Source organism: Amblyomma americanum, chromosome 1 (genome assembly GCF_052857255.1).
Source record: "Amblyomma americanum isolate KBUSLIRL-KWMA chromosome 1, ASM5285725v1, whole genome shotgun sequence".
In the NCBI taxonomy this organism is placed as follows: domain Eukaryota; kingdom Metazoa; phylum Arthropoda; class Arachnida; order Ixodida; family Ixodidae; genus Amblyomma; species Amblyomma americanum.
The window spans coordinates 85,065,505-85,081,823 of record NC_135497.1 but is presented as its reverse complement, the minus strand read 5'-3'; the positions used below and the strand labels follow the sequence as shown (position 1 = coordinate 85,081,823).

Genomic DNA, 16,319 nt, shown 5'->3' with positions numbered 1-16,319 from the left:
GATGAGGCACTTGCAAGGGCCTACGTTGTTATTTGGTTTTTAAGACTCCGAACATTTTAAACGGTTCATAATGGCGCTGAGACATATATTTTTAAGCATAGACAACAAGTGCTTGGCAGATGATAGCACTTGTTACTTTTACATAAACCCAAAAACGATTTTCGAGTAGAAATCAGGTAGAATGTGGATTTTACATTACTTGATTAGGGTGCATAAATTAGGAAGACTTAGGTTTCACCTGAAATCAAAGGGCCTCACTCATAATGGGTCAGTGGTTTAGTGAGCATTGCATAAAATGTGATTGTAAAAACAAGCTATCTCAGGAGACAAAAAATCTGATCAAGAAATGCAAAGCATGAGGGCGTCTAGCCCTACAGACAGTATAGAACTGGCAGAGCTATTGAAGTTAATAAATAAGCGCAAGGTAACCGACACAAGGAAGTTTAATATGGAGAGAATCGAGCATGCTCTTAAGAACAGAGGTAGCCTAAAAGCGGCGAACAGGAAACTAGGGGTAGGTAAAAACCAGATGTATGTGTTAAAGGGACACTGAGGAGAAATTGAAGTTGGCTTGTATCGATAGAATATAAGCTCCTGATCACAAAAACGCCACTCTTGCTGAAAAACAAAGCTCTTGTAAAGTAGAAAATAGCAAGAACCAAAATATAGGTATCGCCGCCACAGGGCAATCTCGCAAGTACAAGCGTGGTGACGTCATAGGACAAGAGACGCCACCTTGGAGGAATTTTCCTTCCTACATGGGGCCGCGAATCTCTGAGGCTGACAAAGGAAGGTTGCGTGGTTCAATATTGAAGTAAGTTTTGTTTTAAAACCGATAGTGCACTTTTATTACACAAGGAAGACGGACAAAAGACAACCTGAATGTTGGAAGCAAAGAAAACCGACGCTTGGCGGCAGGAGAGTTTCGATTTGTTATGGTGCTTCGCGTCTATGAGCTTTGCGAGCCCCGTGGTTTTGTTCTTGACGCGCCTCGATATACAAGCGCCGAACAGCAGAGGAACTCCAAGTGCCGCTTCAAGTGCTAGTTAACCTTTGAAGGAGCCTGTTAAGGCTGGTCAGATGATCGCCAAGGTCGATGAAAAACTATGATGGCACGATGGTCGGTGATCGTACAAGGCAGTTCGCAGTATAAAGAGCACTTGTGCCTTCGCAGGCTCGCCCGGCGAAACATACCCGGCTGTGCCAGTCAACTTCAAACTACTTAACGGAAATCATTTATTAGGGACGGGAGACAACGTACAAGGCAGTTCAGAAAAATTGCTGATGGCCTAGCTCTGTTAGGCCAGGATATACCTAGCAAAAGCGCGGAGATTTCTGCATCAGAAGAGTGCATTCACTAGATGCGCCTTTTTTTAGGGTTGTAACTTGAGCCGTCGTGGCGGCCGCAGGCCCTGGTTCGATTCCGAACCTCGGGTTTCTTTATTTTTATTCAATGAGTGGGCGGGGGGTTTCAGTGGCTACCATAGATGCCGCCACCGAATACGTTGGTTAGCGGTTAAGCGCAGGCTCTGTTAAGGCGCGCTTATACTCCGGCGTAACGCGCGTGCGCGCGCTGCACGGCGACGTCACGTCGGCCAAAGCGAGACCCTCTATACTCCAACTGCGCTTGACCGCCGACGCGTTCGGCGGCTTCGGCGCACTCTGACTGCACTGGCGGAGACTTGGAGCATGTCTCTATTTCGCGCCGAGTGTGCCAGCCGCCGCCGGCCTGGCCAGACTGATTCGGCTCCGCGGCGAGGTGCACGTTGTGACGTAATTCAATAGCTTTGGCAGTTGGGTGGAGCTGTTCTTTCCGAGCTCTCGGCTAATTTAATCCTTTCACAGTACACATCTGAAGGTACATGTAAGTGGGCGAGAGAGCCCGATCCAGTGGACCCGTTGGATCTAGCGGAAGCCGTTGAAGCGTCGGCTTTAGTTTCAAGCCCCCAACTTTAAACGTGACCGCACTTGAGCACACATCCGTTTTTTTTTTTTTTGTGGCAAAAAAATAAATAACTTGGGCCTTGCAACCGTGGGAGACCTCGACGCCACCTGCTGCACCGTGCAACCGCACCATTCAAGGAATCACAATCCGTTTGCCCCAAAGCCCCGGCCAGCCTCTAATGGGCATAACGCGCCGACCTTGTCCTGGCCCCTCGCGACTCCCCGCACTGGGGTTATGATATTTAGTTTGCAACGGCTGCTCATGGCGGAAAGGGGAAACGACCCGCCGGTGCCTAACCTAACCGTGCTCCCTCAAAAGCATCGCGCGCTCTGTGGGGCTGAGGCCGCTAAAATGCAGGCCAGAGTATTTGCAAGAACTACGTCGTCGGGTTCGGGAACGGGGTCCATCGTAACGCTGGCAAGGCGCCGGTGCAAACGTAAACGAAGCGACCCCTGACAGGTGCCTTCAACGTGCAGCGGCGGTAGCCTTCATTTTGGCAGTTGCTAGACAACACCGCTAGCCACCAGAAATCACGGAGTCTGCGTTTACGTCACGTTTCACGTCACTCGGTCCTATGACGTCATGAGAGTTCTCCGTGACATCATAAGAGTTCTCGAGTTTGAATCGGAGCGGCGGGAAAAACTTTTTCAACTTCGAATCCAAATTTCGTTGAAATAAGTGCATCTTTCACTCCCGGACAAGCGGCAACAAAGCCATGAAATGCCGAACTATCAGATTTTGCTAACAAAAAAAATTTGATAGAGTTCTCCTCAGTGTCCCTTTAAGAGACAAGGAGGGCAATGTTATTAGCAATATGGATAAGATAGTTAAAGTAGCTGAAGAGTTCTACACAAATCTGTACAGTAGCCAATGTAATCAGAACGTTAATGAGAGAGACAGTAGCGCACAGCAATGCGTCATGCCCCCAGTAACGAAAGAGGAAGTAAAGAAAGCCTTAGGAGCAATGAAAAGGCGAAAAGCAGCTGGTGGGATCAGGTAACAGCACTGTTGAAAAACGGAGGGGAGATCATGCTAGAAAAACTAGCCACCCTGTATACGCAGTGCTTTATGACTTCGACCGTACCAGAAGCTTGGAAGAATGCAAACATTATCTTAATCCATAAGAAAGGAGACACCAAGGACTTGAAAAAATTACAGGCCGATCAGCTTACTATCCGTTGCCTACAAAGTATTTACTAAGGTAATCGTTAATATAGTCAGGGTAACCTTAGACTTCAATCAACCAAATGATCAGGCACGCTTTCGTAAAGGATATTCCACAATAGATCATATTCACACTATCATTCAGGTGATAGAGAAATGCGCACAATATATCCAACCACTGTTATAGCCTTCCTTGATTACGAGAAAGCATTCGACTCAGTGGAAACCTCAGCAGTTATACAGGCATTGCATAATCACGGTGTAGAAGAGCCTTCTGTCAAAATACTGGAAGATATATATAGCAACTGCACATCTACTCTAGTCCTCCATAAAGTCAGCAATAAAATTCCAATAAGGAAGGGCGTCAGGCAAGGAGACACGATCTCGCCAATGCTATTCACCGCCTGTTTAGAGGAGGTATTCCGAGGCCTGAATTGGGAACATTTGGGGATAAGAGTTAATGGAGAATACTTAAATAATCTGCGATTCGCTGATGACATTGCTTTGCTGAGTCACTCGGGAGGTGAACTGCAAATCATGATCAGTGAGTTAGACAGGCAGAGCAGAATGCTGGGTCTAAAAATTAACATGCAGATAACCAAAGTAATGTTCAACGGTCTAGCAAGCGAACAGCTGTTCCCAATTGGCAGCAAGCTGGTTGGAAGTGGTAAAAGAATACTTCTACTTAGGGCAGGTAGTGACAGCTGAACCGGATCATGAGAGGGAAATAACTGGAAGGATAAGAATGGGGTGGAGCGCATATGGCAGGTTCTCTGAGATCATGAATGGCAGTTTACCAATATCCCGAAAAGAGAAAAGTGTACAATACCTGTATCTTACCGGTACTCACCTACGGGGCAGACATGTGGAGGCTAACGAAAAGAGTTCAGCTTAAGTTAAGGACCACGCAGCGAGCCATGGAAAGAAAAATGATAGGTGTAACGTTAAGAGACCGAAAGCGGGCAGAGTGGGTGAGGGAACAAATAAATGCATGTTAATGACATCCTAGTCGAAATTAAGAGGAAGAAATGGGCTTGGGCAGGGCATGTAATGCGAAGGCAAGATAACCGCTGGTCCTTAAGGGTAACGGCGTGGATTCCAACAAATAGTAATTGTAGCAGGGGCCAGCAGAAGGTTAGAAGTTTGCAGGCATAGGGTGGATGTGGCTGGCAAAGGACAGGGTTAATTGGAGAGACATGGGAGAGGCCTTTGCCATGCAGTGGGTGTAGTCAGGCTGATGATGATTATGAAAAACAAAGTACAGACAGGCTTCAAATATTGCTTTTATATTTTTCTCTTTTATTCTTGTGCTGTGGAATAATATTTGAAAAGTTCTTTACAAATTAATGTAGAAGTTCATATTTGGGAAGCTGTGGTGCAACATGGGAGTAGAAATGATTGATAGAGCTTGGTGTGCTAACTTAGCACAAAACTAGATTAACAATAGTTTGGTTTTATGGGGTTTAACGTCCCAAAGCAACTCGGGCCATGAGGGACGCTGTATTGGAAGGCTCCGGATAATTTCGAGCACTTGGGGTTTTTTAACGTGCATTGACTTTGCACAGTACGTGGGCCTCTAGCATTCAAACCCGTGTCTTTCGGGTCGGCAGCTGAGCACCATAACCACAGAGCCACCGCGGCGGCTCAGATTTACAATAGTGGTGCCGGGTTTAAAATGATGCTTTGTTTTCTAAGGCTATTGCACATGCATGCTGTCATGCAGGATGCTTTTGCATGAGCATGCATCCCCTCACCACCACCGCCTGCCATGGTTGGGGACTTTGTAGCTGTGGCATCTTGCTGCTGAACATGAGTTTGTGCTGGCCAGGAAATTAAAAAACACGTGTGTGCTGAGGTTTTTGTGTACGTTGAACCTCAAGTGGTTGGAATCAATTTAGTGCCCTCCATTATGGCATGCCTCATTCATAGCCACAGGGCTGCTGTAAAACCCATTAATTTCTTCTAATTATAAATTCCTCCTCCCCACCATTGTAGAATGCTATAGTTTAATCAACACTGCATAGTACTTTGTTAATGAGCACAAATATGAAAATTAGGGACCTTAGACATACCAGTGACAGTCAAACTTGAATACTGTGTGTAGCTATCAAATTAAGTAACACTGTATTTGATTGGGGCGTAGAACAAATCTGGACTACCTTGCAAATTTAAATAACTTTGAAATGTGTTTATGCTTTGAAATATGTGCTAAAACGACAGTGATAAAGCTCACAATAAAACAACAAATTATGATAAAATTTTTGTGGTACAGGGACGAAGATGTAGAAACATGGATGACAGGACTTAATGTGTTGGAGCCACTGTTATTCATTGTTTTCTGCGCCTTTTTCATTAAAGCTTTTCATGTGTTACAAGCAATTACCACTGCTAAGAATACTACCTGAGTTGCATTTTTGTGAAATGTTCCAACCTGTTTTCAACCTTGGCTCATGTTAGGTGACACATGTTATTAGACTACAGCCTCTCTTCTGAGTATCGCTAGTCTTTGTTGTAGGCAAATTTGTACATCTGTCAAGCTGGCATGCATGCTCTGTCAGAATGGTGCCCGATTTTGGCAATTTAATGCTTTAAATTTCACCAAAATTTCCTCCTGTGCACTGCTTAGCGGCTGGTTTATTTTGTTAACAGATCATCTGGAGCCAGAAGTGCACTATGGAGTACAGATTACTACACAAGCAGTAGTGTTGAAACTAAAATACATTCTGATTGCGGCATAGTTTACACGCTCGCTAGCAGGAAGCAAATTGCAAGTTTGAGCAAATCAGTTTGGAATACAGGCTTGATACTTTAGGTGATATTTCAGTTGGTAAAGTGTCCAAGATATGCAGCGGAGGAATTGCTGTGCCATCTGTACCATGCTGTGCCTTAAGAATTTCTTCGTGCGACTTTGCGCCTCGTAGTGGACATAGCGCTATAAGCTTCGGCCTAGTTTCAGTTTCGACTTTTGCTGGCTGTGGCTTGTCCGAAGCTGTTTCGTTTTACCAGAGCTGTGCAATACTAGTGGGTGTGCTGTATCAGTGACTGGTACAGTGGAGGAATTTCCATGACTAGCGGCAGCTGTTGCAGCTCGAAGAAGCTTGTCAGGAATTGTGATAAAATGGCGAGAAATAGGTACCATTTTATTAGGCAGTTCAGAGTACCGCATGCTAGTCTGCCGGGATACACGCGAGTGCGCTGTTTAATTGCTTTTGATCTCTGCTGGCCTTGCGATTGCATCGTTGTGCGTCTGTTGCTTTGAGCTGTGCGCGTTCCGCAATGCCATACCACGGGAAACTATGAAACAGAGTGCTCTTGAACATGCATATGAAGTTAATTTTCGAACTGCGCAAAGAACAACCACAGAGCAAAGGGCACACACACACACAAGTGCAGCCTTTGGCTAGCTAGGGTGGCTGGAGCATCAACTTATGCCTTTGTCACAAGGGAATTTTCAAAGGCTATCGAGTTGAGAGCCTTCAAAATTCTCAGTAGCTATCGAAACTCGGAGTTGTGCCGCTGCTACATGCAAACTTTATCGCCGTCGAGAGTTTCCATCTTCTTGCATCAATGTGTTGTGGCACCACTGTCACCGGCAGTAATTTTGCAGGCATGCTAGCTATGGCTAGCAATCAGCTTACAGGTTTAACCTAAGAGGGTTAAAAACAAAATGCTTATTCGTTACAGTAATATCAGTCACTCATGAAATGAGCGTCGTTATGGACAAGCTGTAGTAGCATTCATGCACTTTTGAAGAAGCTGATATTGGTTATTTTTGTATCGCTGGCAACAATGGTATTGTGTGCTGAAGCGTTTTGTAGCTCAGCCTGTCTTTTTTTCTGCATATTAAGTTGTATATTTTAAAGTACCATGTTTTTCAGAGATGATACTGCAGTTTTTTATTCCCCAGTGCATTGCTGTGTGCGCTCCAAGTCCAAGAGTGCCACGCAGTCCCCACTCGAAGGCCCTCTAGATCTTGATAAAGAGTTCCATGGTGCTTTGTTGACTTGATAGACTATTTACTCGATGACCATTGAGCCGCCCTGTAGCAGCGCTCAATTGGCCTTCGAGCCTATAGACTATCGGTTTGACGGCCTTCAAAATGACCATGTGACAGGGGTGTCATATTCGGAGTGAACTTCTTCATATATTTCTATCTTTTCTTTCTTCGGCGGGAAGGGGGGGGGGATCGCCGTACATTTGAAGTCGACCTATACGTCGCAGTATACAGTACCTAGCAGATGCAGGAAAGAAACGATGATATTATGAATGAGGCCCAATTAGTGTTTCGCCCGTTACACTGCGTTTGAAGCAAGCGGGTGGCCTCTCTCTGGCACACAGTGTTGCTTGTTTGTTCCTTTATTTTGTCAATGCATTGACAAATGGCAGTTATCCTCTGCGATGGTTCAGTGGCTTTGGCGTTCCGGTGCTGAGTCTGCTGTGTAATGTGATTTGACAGTAAAGAACCCTAGATGATTGAAATCAGTCCAGAGCCCTCCACTATGACATCCCTCATAGCCCATGTGTCACTTCGGAACATTAAACCCCACATACCATACTGTACTGTGCTATACCAGACAATTAGCAATTACTGGTGCTCACGTTAGTTAAAATTATTCTCACAAATAGGAATATGACAAAACCCCGCCGCGGTGGCTCAGTGGTTAGGGCGCTCGACTACTGATCCGGAGTTCCCGGGTTCGAACCCGACCGCGGCGGCTGCGTTTTCATGGAGGAAAAACGCTAAGGCGCCCGTGTGCTGTGCGATGTCAGTGCACGTTAAAGATCCCTAGGTGGTCGAAATTATTCCGGAGCCCTCCACTACGGCACCTCTCTCTTCCTCTTCTTTCACTCCCTCCTTTACCCTTCCCTTACGGCGCATTTCCTTTCCCCCCAAAACCAATTATTATTATTATTATGACAAATTGATTTCCGAGCTTTAGCAAGTCCTGTTGGGGGAAGCAAGCTGCGTGCCTCCATTTATGAATTTGTGTACTTGTACAAGTGCATTAGGTTCAGGCCAGCTGGTTGACCGAGTTAATGTCCAATGTAATTGGGCAGTAGCTGAGTGTTGTGGCACGTGTGTGATAAAAAGAGGAAGCACGAGTTGAAAACCTGGTATATGCACTTGCTTAAAGGCGAGTTTGTCCAAGGGCCGCACTTGTGGTTAGTAGAATATCAACGATTAATAGAAAAATTCGTGTTACTGAGGATCCACAATTATCTTTTTGTGCAGCATGATATGCTTGCGGTACATCTGTAGCGTAAGCTGCTATGTCCCGCTTCAGAGGATGTGGTGGGGGATTCTTTCTCTGCTGTCCATTAACATGTGGGCATAACCCTCGCACCGGAAGAATACAGGGCCACGACAGCAGCAAAATAATCTCTCATGGCAACATGCAGTTGTGATTTCAAACGCTGTGTGAAAATGAGAACTGCTTTTGCTCTGGCCTGCCAGCAATGTTAGAAAAGCTGCTTGCCAAAATGCGGAAGATGCATGTAATAGTTATTCAAGCTTGATAGTATCTTGTTTTCTCATGCAGTTGTGGTAGAGATTGCTGGCTCTATGGTATAGTGTCAGCACTAGTTTTACTTGTGAGCCATTTGGGGGCACTTAAGGATTATGTTCACTTCGTGCTGTATGACAGCACTTCGGTGGCTGTGCATGCTGTGAATTTACCAGCAGATTTATGCTTTTCTAAAATACAATTTGTGTGACTTTAAAGCTAAAAACACGTTTTCAGTGCTCCAAGCCTGCTCCAAAACTTCATTTTGCCTGCTCCAAGCCTGCTCCAAAATGCAGTTTTTCTTGATCCCAGGATTGCTGGGGAGACAGTTTTGTTAGTTCCACCTCTGGATGTGGACATATGTGGATTACTTTTCATTCGCATTTTTCTAGCATTCACTTGTGCTCCATGAAAGAGCATGTTGAGCCGTTTCCCTGGGAAGCTCTTGATATGCGTGTTCCAGAAGATAGAGCAACATATCATAAAGCGGCTCTCTATAAAGTTCCAGTATGCCTTGCATGTTGAAGGACGCCGCTCCACAAATATCCCCCAGCAAGAGTTTTTTAAAATGTGTTTTGAGGAAGCTGAGTTATCTGTAGTCAAAATTTGAGTTTCCGCATTTTCGCGCCTTTTCCTCTCCTCTCATCACTTTGCACGCTGAATTGTCAGCGCTCCTCTGCCGACCCTGCCCACTCGACCCCTCCATCGGCTGCTGATGTGCGTGGGAATTCTCTGTGGGGGTGGAGCTTCCTGACATGCCGAAGTGTCCGCGGCCGTGGTAGCTGCATGACGTCTGAAAGAATTGGCACGGTGAACCAATGATAGTCCCCCGGCTGCTGACGTCACTTGCACAACAAGACGTCGAGTGCCAGGTTTCGCACGAAAGCCCAGCACCGTTGGTCACTGCGAGGTGCGGCAGCAGGAATTTTTAAAAATGTATTGCAAATTATCGGCTCACTTTTGAGGTCTTGTACGCGACGTGAACAGTCAGTGGCCTGTGCTCTACATAATGCAAGCATTTTACAACCAACCTCAAACACCCTTTTCAGGGACCCTTTAAAGACTATGTATGGTGTTTTTTTTTTTTTCATTGCACTTATTAGTCAGCATGAATATAGGCCAGGTGAGCGCACAGTGGGAACTGCCATTCTTGCTGCCACTGCTCATAGGAGGCAGACTTTACTGCCGTCCAGTTTTTCCAATGGTAAATTGGTAATCATTTTTACCTGAAAGATAACAGACTAGGAAGTATAAGAAGAAACAACCACACGCCACCAGTGGGATCCAAAGCCACAACCTCCATATGCACCATACAGTGCTGTACCTACCGAGCTGTTTTTACTTTCTAATCAGTAAGTCTCGGGTAAAAAATGATTACAGGACTAATTTTCCATTGATCAACACCACAAGGTGAAGAAAAAAAAATTCCCCTGTGCTTTCCTTGGTATCAATGAGCAGAGGTGGGCAAATGCCCTCATTTTTACTTTTCCTCCCCCTCACTTTTGAATCCATGGCCCACCCTCACCCTCATTTTGAAAAGCTATCTGACCCTCCCTCATCCTCACAACTTCCTGGCCCTCCCTCGCCTTCACATAATCGGCCCTCCCTTACCCTCACGAACAGTCGTTTTAAAACTCGAGGCATTTTTTGTAGTCGGCAACTTCTGATGATATTACTGAGTAATAAACAAGCCCTCAAGGCACTAATGGATAAGCACTGAGGCACTACATCCTTATTTTTCTGTGCCTCCGTGTACGTGTGTGTGTGTGGTTTGAGTAATACGTAAGACAACACCAAGACATTTAAGAGTTGAGCCACAAAATATCACTGCATTTACTTGTGCCACACTGCGTGCATACATTTGCCTTGCATTTATAACATTTCGTTGTTATTTATATGCACTGCTAAAATGAGTCGGCGCGTTGTTGTGCCTGTGTACAAACACTAATGTATGCCAAGAATATTTAGAAAACAATGCAGTAGCGTTTACCACAACAATTACAATAAGTACTAAGCACACAATAGAATCGGAACAAGGAAAGTTTGTAGGTCGCTTAATTAACATTACCCGATGATATACTGCGATAGCAGTGGGTCTTCTGAATTTAACTGCTTCTAATCTCCTGCTATTTCGTGCAGTTTGCTGCATGCTCGTCTGATGACGCTTCCACGCGCACGGATGGGAGATGAAGAAGACCATGCTTTCAAACTACAGCGCGAGACTGGCAGTTTAACATGCGTGAATGCGGGTACGTGTCAAAGACGACCACATTGTAAGCACAGCTCGAGAGCTTGGCAGTTCATACAGGCAGCATGTTAAGATTTCTCCCAACTGATCTTTCATCTGAGGGAAGTGTATGAACCGACCGACTGTAAATCGGAGTGGCATTCAGTCTTGGTGATGTGCTCAGCCTTACCTCGCGTCTAGTACTCTGCTGCTCAGTCTTGTTGCAATGTATTCCGTGGCGTTTCTTTCCTAAAAGCTTTGCAAATAACGTAATTATTGTAAATAGAATAATTTTCTCAAAAGAAAACATTTGACAGAAATCTGTCTGGCTGGGAAATTTAATCTTGGAGGTAGATGAGTGACGCCAACATTTTCGATGTAATAAATATATGCTTAAAAAAGCTGTGGGTGATGGCCTAAAGGTCTGAAGCAGCGGCCAGCGGAACTTTTTTTTAGCGCCACCGTGGGTTGGGGTCCCGTTCCCCCAGCTATGAAGTTTTTTATTTCTTTAGTGCCTTCTCCCACTGCGATGCCGGCTTTCTGCTGTAGTGAGGCTCTTATGTTGTCATTTAAAATAAAACATTATTCAGGCCACTTGAACATCAAACTGGTCGCCAAAATGCAGCATTTGGGCTCAATAATGATCATCACTAACTCCCAGAGTCTGGAGTAAAATATTCCTGTGGTGGCCATTTTAATGCCGTAGCACTTCCACTCTGCCGAAAAATGGTTGTCTGTCTGTCTGAAGCCTGCTTCTAGCACGAGGGCCACCTTGGTCACGTGATGTCACATCATCACAAGCTGCCCGCCGGATTGCGAGCAAATTGCCCACCGTGGCAGTTTAATTAATGATTGGTCGCGAGAGATTCCTCAGGAATAACATGGGCCTCACAAGCCCCGCCGATGGCAGCACCTGCCTTCGCAAGGCAGTGGTGTGTAGCTTAACCTCTGCGCCAGGAGCGGAATTAGGACTCCCATAAATTTGTCAATGCAGAGAATTGACCAATTCTACGGCAGTACGAGCTTAAATGATGCAATATCACGTAAACTTGCATAATATGATATATCAACCGAAGTAAGCCAGTTCAGGTCAAGCAAAAGCTTAGAAATGCAAAACCAGAGCCAATGGTGCTAGCGCACGATAATTCATGGATAACCCCCAGCTAAACCGCCCGTGATTTTTTCGCTGAGTGTCAATTCCCTACTGTGCCTCCAAGAAATTTAGTTCATAAAGTCAGGTGCGCGATTACATGGTCATTCGTCTCACCAGGGACAGAAATAAACCAAGAGTTGTTTCTGTTATTTGGAGAGCAGTACAACTTTTACTTTTTTAGCACCTTGTACAATGCAAGGCGGAGCGAGCTATGATTCAGACCGAGCTGGTTAAGCTTGTGCTTTATTTCTATGGTAAGACTACTATGATTGGCTTTGGCCACCTAGATTGCGGCGCCGCTTTCCTATAACCGCAATTTCAGCGGAAATAGAAATATACGACTGTACTGAAATACTCACAGTTTGAATGAAAAACTTCAACACCAACGCCGCCATCAGGCTTTGATTTGGTAGTGGAATTTCGTAGAAGTATTTTTGCGCTGCAGCAAGTTCTGTGAAACCTCACTAAGCTGAAATCGAACTTCATTCCGGGAAACAAGGCTTAGAACATGGGAGCTCAATAGCCTTACTAGGTATAATTTCTACACGCTTTACCTACCGTGATGATCTGACAGACTCAGGGCTGATAATAAAAATGCTAACTGCATACCAAGGTTCCCGTTTGACCAGCAACTACACGCACGGCCCAGCCAGTGCCTCCTTGTTAGCGCACTACATGGGATGTTTAACCTAAATTACACAATTTTTAAAAATAGGCTTTTTCAGTTAGAAGAGTGCTTTTTTCGGCATAGCATTGTCAGCGGTGTAGTACATCGCGGCGACAGAAACTACATCTTCCCCGGTAACCTTCACACTTATGGACTGGTGCTCTAAAACCGAAATTCATAATTGTCTGCACAGAAAAAAAGCATTAGGCCGGAGTACGGGTCAAGCCATCAACCTTGCCCTCAGACTGTGCGTCTTGCCCTCCCTCGCCCTCACCTCATCATGTCTCTCCTCACTCGCCCTCACCTCACCATGAGTTTTCTTTCTCACCATCGTCCTCACAAATTTTCATGCTCCCATCCTCCCTCACCTCACAGAATGAAATCCTCATGAGATGAGGGTGAGGACGCCCTCATGAGGGATCGCCCTCGTGAGGATGCCCATCTCTGTCGATGAGTGTTAGCTCCCTTCAGATGTATGTCATTACAAGCTCCCTTGTGTCCCTACCCTTGTCTGTTCAATATATACAGGGTGTTTCACATAACTTTTTAGTTATGTTTATTTATTTGCGTAATAATACTGGAGCAAAAACCGTCGGGGGGACCTCCTGTACAGAATTCTCAGCAACAACACAGGTCTAAAAAAAATGCTCGAAATACAGTGCAGTTAATTAGTAGCAAATAACAGAATTTTGTTTTTTGTAGTTAACTATGTGGATACATGTGTGATGAAAAACAGGGCTTTAGAACATAACAACAAAACAACACTTGAGATCAAAAGCTCTATACAAATAAACAGGAACAGCAATAGTGCCAGGGAAAAATATCTGATATTATATCGCTTTGTGTTAGTACAATCAGCAGATATTCTTTTAATTTCTTATTGAATACAAAATATGTCCTTCAAGACTTCAAACACAGAAAAAAATCCTGCATTTCATTGGGTGATTGGTTTCAGAATGTTATATGCATGAATTTAGCTGTACACATGAATTTAGCTGTAAATATGCCGTAATTTTTGATATTAGGTAGGAGGATGTTTACATTAGCAGCGAACCTAGTATGATTAACTAAAGAAGCAGCTGTTATTGAAGTCTGCAGTAAAGTGCATCGTATGTCGCCCCGTGATGAAAGACAAAAGCTGAAGTTGACTGTGAATGACGAATGAGAGTCATGGAAAGTAAAAGTGAGTTTTATTAATAATCTTATTGCGGATGCAACTTTTTTTGGCTACGGTTCACGTGCAGGTCCAATTTAAGATGCGAATACCACTCCTGGTGCAGTGGCGCGTTGGTTAAGTGATGCGCCACTGCCCTGCTATGGTAGGTGCTGCCATTGGTGGTACTTGGGTTGCTTGGGTTGGGTTGAGACCCAGATTGCTCTTCATGACCCAGGTTGCTCTTCCTGAGCAACCTCTCGCGATTAATTGAACTGCCGCCTGCTACAGCGGGCAGGTTGCTAGGTGTGTGCGTGTATGCGTGCGTGCGTGCATCCACACACACCTGGGCAGGCTGCCCACAACCCGGTAGGCAGGTGAGCAGGCTGCCATAGCAGGATTCAGACAAACAAGCACACAATGGCTAAATGCGGGGAATGCCCACTATAGGTGCTAATGCAGTAGAAAAAAATGATTGTGCTCTTGTGTTACTATATTATAGTGTTGACAAACGTGTTTTGAACGAACGAAGCAGGCGTGCTTAGTGTCTTAGAGTGAGTGGCCGACACCGCTCCCGGCTTGACAGTGAATCAGCACATTCGTCCGCAACATGGAAAGTGCGCGCTGTGACCTGCGATAAGTGATAGGCAGGCCACAGAAAGCCAATTCAGACAGAGCATTTGTTGAGCCATTACACAGACAAGACGAAAAAAAAAATGGGACAGTGGTGAAGTTGCGCTGTTGCAAGCAGCCTCAGGTGATCTTATTTTCGCTATTTTGACAGCCCCTCCACCTGAGCAGCAACTGCTCAAGTTCAGCACGGTTGGCGCGCACGTTTAATTAGTTCCAAACACGGTTGAGAGTGCTGTAATATGGTAGCACATGAGCGCAGTTGCACGGTTTTTTTTCATGTTTCACAGGCTTTCTTGAAATGCTGGGCAAAAAAATTGGGTCAGAGGAACGTCTGTTTAGGAGCAGGCAGCAGGTACGTAGCTACAAAAATTCATCTTAGTTAATGAACTAATTATGCAGAATATAAAATACTGAGGTGTGCCACATGATAGCAAACATGTTGTTGTATTTACCCAGCCGTGGTTTACAGTATTTTAATCCTAGACTGTTATGTGAAATGCTCTCTCTCTCTGTCTGTGTGTGTGGTATGTGCGTGTGTAATGCGTGATGGGGTGTCAAAAGGAGAGATGGAGTCATCACTACATGCAGGTGTGTGTGCAGCAAATGATCTCTCCACTTGGCCCTCTGCAACCCTTTCCAACAGACCATCAATTTATTGTTCTGTTCATTCATAACCTGTGCAGGTCAGTTTTCACCTCTTGGTTGGTCTCTTGAGGGTAACACATTTGTTCTCTGGTCTATGCTGCTTTTTGTTTCTCAATGTCACTCCCATCACTTTCCTTAGCTTGCTGTGGTATATATTTCATTCCAGCACAGTTCTGGACAAATAAAATGGGTGAATATAGCACAAAAGTAGCACAGTGCTTGCTCTTTCAATTTACTGCTATGGAAAGAGAAACATGGAGGCACTTACTTTTGCATTGGAAGGGTTAATGGTAAGTAATGCTGTCTACGAATGGATGACGCAGTGCAGGGATGCTTTTGTGACAATTGAATAGCTGCTGGTCTTACAGGTATCAGATTTAGTGAGATGCTATGAAATTTGGAGCACTAAAATTTTCAATTTAGACTTTGGGTCAGCTGGAACGTCTATTTAGGAGCAGTCTGGAGTACTAAAATTTAGAACCTGGAGCACTCTGGAGCAACAAAACATTTGTCCAGAAGCACTCTAAAGCAAGCAGCTTTTAGTTTCCGCACAGCCTCTTATAAAAGCACATATTCCTCTCCCGCAGTCACCATCTATGCACACAATCAGTCCACATCACAGTCCACTCCAGAAGTCGCCATCTATGCACATAATCAGTCACAGTAGAACATAGTTCATTGTGGTGTCACAATCCATACAAACATTCACTCACAGTACAACATAGTCCACTCCAGAAGACACCATCTACGCACACATTCAATCACAGTAGACCATAGTCCGTTCCTGCTGTCACCATTTAGAAACAAGATCAGTGTCCCGAAGAAATGTTAAAAGAAGGCGTGCAGCCTCTCTTCTGCATGTCTGGTTTCCACTCGGTTGAGTGTGATGTAAAGATGTGCTGCACCATTAATTTGGCACAGAGTAGCACATGAGAGGTCGTCACGCCATGTGAGGAGACACCCTTGTGAAATATGTCATACAATGTTTTGTTAACAGCCAATACACTGCACGTGCCTACTCACGCATAGTAGCTCAAGTGTGCTGAAGTGTGGCTCTTCACTCCTTTTTACAAAGCTTTAAAGAGCTTTGTTAAATCTTCACATTAAAACCATTTATGTTGGCCAGTTCAGTCATGCTTTCTTGCACACTTGTGCTTCTCTCACTCAGAGGCAATTAATCAGACTCAGTCACCTCGTTATCCTTGTGAGCCAGGCCAGTTATGATCAG

The 16,319-nt window shown here is 44.9% G+C and overlaps 1 protein-coding gene across 2 annotated transcripts in view; it reads left to right on the top strand.

Annotated features, from left to right (window-relative positions):
- The window catches only part of CycY (cyclin Y), a 124,264-nt gene that overhangs the window by 95,733 nt on the left and 12,212 nt on the right, over positions 1-16,319 (top strand). The window lies entirely within an intron of this gene.